This window comes from Heterocephalus glaber, unplaced genomic scaffold, assembly GCF_053883595.1.
Source record: "Heterocephalus glaber isolate CG9 unplaced genomic scaffold, H.glaber_assembly_v1.0 deba00001690, whole genome shotgun sequence".
Lineage (NCBI taxonomy): Eukaryota > Metazoa > Chordata > Mammalia > Rodentia > Bathyergidae > Heterocephalus > Heterocephalus glaber.
Genome location: NW_028258415.1, coordinates 4,671,452 through 4,675,137, shown reverse-complemented (window position 1 = coordinate 4,675,137; position 3,686 = coordinate 4,671,452). Strand labels below are relative to the sequence as shown.

General features: G+C 44.3%; 1 pseudogene; it reads right to left on the bottom strand.

Moving 5' to 3' along the window:
- Positions 1-487: 487 nt before the first annotated feature.
- On the bottom strand, positions 488-3,422 carry LOC101702544 (rho-related GTP-binding protein RhoQ pseudogene; annotated as a pseudogene).
- Between the last annotated feature and the right edge of the window lie 264 nt (positions 3,423-3,686).

Genomic DNA, 3,686 nt, shown 5'->3' with positions numbered 1-3,686 from the left:
GGCGGGGGCCTGTTAGTGCCTGCATGGATTACCTCCTCTGAGCTGGGAGAGGTGGGACAGGGGCCGGGAGCAGTGGTAGGGATTGTGACCCCAAAGCCCTTTCCTGTGGGCTGGCAGCAGCGGGAGGGATGGTGGCCGGGAAGCCCCTTCCTCTGGACCTGGAGCAGTGGGATGGCAGCTCAGAAGCCCCTACCTCTGGGCTGGGAATGGTGGGAGGGATGGTGGCCCAGAAGCCCCTTCCTCTGGGCCAGGAGCAGCGGGACAGAAGGTGGCCCAAAAGCCCTTTCCTCTGGGTTGGGAGCAGTGGGAAGGATGGTGACCAGGAAGCCCTTTCCTCTGGACCAGGAGCAGTGGGACGGCAGCTCAGAAGCCCCTGCCTCTGGCCCAGGAGCTGCGGGACTCAGTACCTTGGTCTGGTGGTCTGGTGTCCTCTGGGTCTTTGTAGTGTGGAACCAGGTGGCTGCCTGTCTGCAACGGGGTGATTCAGTGTGTTCTGCATGACTCAGAACCTCGGTAGGGCGTGCGCAGACCTGCCTATCTGCAGCGGGCTGATTCAGTGTGTTCTGTGAGACTCAGGACCTCGGTAGAGTGTGGGCAGACCTGCCTGTCTCCAGCGGGGTGATTTGGCGTCTTCAGCGAGACTCAAGACCTCGGTAGGGCGTGCACAGACCTGCCTTGGACCTCTTTCTATAGAGAATTTGTCCAAGTTTTGGAAAAAGCATGAGAGGTGTGGAGGAGGGGAAGGTGAAATAAATAGAATAAAGATATGCCATGTAATGGAATTTAATAACATCAATTAATATAAACATTATATGCCATAACATGAGCTAAGATTAATAATATCAACAAAAATGAAAAATGCGGTAGGGGAATTGGAGCAGGAAGGAGCAAGAATGGGGAAGGGGGTTAATACCAAAAACAAGCTGTGGTGGATACATGTAACCATTCCTAAAGATGATTGTAAACTGAATAAACTGTAAACATGTACTAATAAAATGAATAAAAATTTCAAGAAAGAAATATAAAATCTAAAAAATTTTTCATAACCATACAATAAAAAATAGCTATTACACTATGTATACTTTTTTTTTAATGGGGAAGATGATGCTTGTATTTTTAAAAATCTCTACAAAGCTCACATACAAAGACAGTACATCCTAGATTTGTGACTGATATAAGCATTTAAGGCTGTCATTTTCAAGTATAAATGTTTAGTGTTGCATTACCCAGTCTGTGCAATACACATAGCTGTAAGTACAAATCATAAAAATTAACAGAAGCCTACCAAAAACAAATCATAATTTAGGCAACAGCAAGTTAAATGTAAGGAAGGCTAGGGGAAATTATGGATTAGATTATGCATCTCTAAATTGCATTAGGTGGCTCACACTTTGTCTAGCACAACTATCTGTTGTTTGGCATCTGGAACGTGGCAGATACACAGCAGACCAAACAAAGAAGGTAGATTAGGCAACAGGACCAGTTATTAAGAATGTTCAGCTCTAACACAGTTCTAAGGCCTGTTCCCTCAGATGATGATAAGAAATGGCTCCAGTACGACATAAGCTTTACAGATGACCATGAAAAATGTTTCCAATTTTTTTTTGTTTTTTAAGCAGAGCCTTTCACCTTGGGACAAATACATACTGCCCTGAGATTAATTAAATCAACATTATCTACTTCTGGCTTAATGGAATATTGTGAAATGTAATATAACTGGAGAGAATAGGTATTTGGAACCCAGTAGTATTCTGTTTAACTTACATTCTGAGTGTGTACATAAATTGTGGTTCTGTAACTTCTGCTACAGTTGCAATATCTGTATCTGAAAAGTGACAACAGTTTTATTACAGAAGCACCTGCTCTGTTTTAAATTCCATGTAACATGCTTAGATTCTAGGTCTTGCCTCTTTAACGTAAATCAACGTTCTCTTGTGTTTTGGTCAGCATACACAGTTCTTTCTCATCATTTGATGTACACAACCAATGTCGGAATTTTAAAAAAATTACCAGAGAGCTAAACTGACTCCATGATTATGGCAAAGTCTGACTCAAAATTTTAATTTGTAATTTAGTATGTATCTCATGCAATTTGGGGAGCATCAAACTAAATCTACAATTGTCAGAAGCCTTGTTACAGTTTAATGCACATTAACTAAAATGTGTACATTTTTAGTGATGATAAATGCAGTTATGACCTTATTACACTTTTGGCATTCTTTAAAAAAACATTAAGCTTTAATATAGAAATATTTAGTTTACCTTTAACTTGTGCTCAGGTAATAATAAACATTTCTTTGCTTTTGATCTCATACATTCTCTCTTCAGGTATGACCCATCTTCTGTATGCTTGGAGCAACGTGGCTGGCCTTGTTATTTCACCACTCTGGATATACTGGAATAAAAACAACTTACATACAAGAACAATTAACTGGAGCAAGAGGAGAAGGTATTTCTTTGTGCAGATTCTGTAAGGGCTATGCAGAAATGTATATGATCAAAGCCAAGCAGTTCCATTTACAGCACTGTTGTTTTTTTTTTTTCTTTAATGTAGTTTCAACATGGTGTGATTGTAGCTTTTTAAACTATGAAAACCCTGAGAGATTGTACCTTCTAGTTGAAATATTTATAATAGATTGTGGCTTCAGATTGTTTGCTACTTCTTAGACCTTTAAGGAACATTTTTAATGAACTTTATAGAATTCTGAGGACAGGTTTTTGTTTTCTTTCAAGTTTGAAACTGCTTCATTACAAGAGGTCTGGGTATCTCTGTAGCATTTCATATGCTTTCTGAGAGAAATTGACAGTTTTCTTGGCCACTGAAGTTGTTTTTCACGTAATCAAACAACAGTTTATACATCTTGATCCTATTCTTTTTTTAACTGTATGTTTTTTTGGAGTTAAAATGGCTATGATAACCTCATGAAAAAGTCTTCAATCCCTTCTGGATTAAAGCTGAACATTCCACATAGCAGCATGCTCCTGTCTCTTCTGCTAGTTTCTGTCCTTGTTCCACACATATAGGGGTTTTTTTCATATCATTCAGTCTTGCTAAAGTTTTGGGGTCATCTCGGAGATCAATCTGAGTTCCTGTTAATAAAAAGGGTACATTTGGTGCGGATTCTTTAAGTTCCGGTACCCACGGTTCTTTCACATTTTGAAACGAGGCTGGATTGACCACGGAGACGCATACGAGGAAGACATCGGTCATTGGATAGGATAAAGGCCTCGGAGGATCACAGTCTTCCTGTCCTGCCATGTCATAGAGTCCCAGGTGGTACTGCTTGTCCCCCACAGTGACGCTACGGCGTAGTGTCGAAGACGGTGGGCACGTACTCCTCGGGAAAGGCGCCGTTGTCGTAGCTCGTGAGCAGGCACGTCTTGCCCACCGCCCCGTCGCCCACCACCACATGCTTGAGCATCAGCTCGCCGGCCCGTGAGCCATGTTGCGGCCGTCCGGCCTCCGGGTGTGGTCACCCCGCGCCCCCGCGCCGGGAGGGCTCAGCCTCAGCGTGCCTGGGGGGGCCGCCGCCGCCGTCCCCCGGCCGCATGCAGTAGCGCCCCCCGCCCGAGGGGCGGGCAGGGGCTGACAGGCCCGGGGCGCACCCCCCGCCGCCTCTGCCTCCGTCGCTGCCGCCCAAGTCCCCCGCGCCGGTACAGATCCCCCCGCGCCCTCTCCGCGGCCC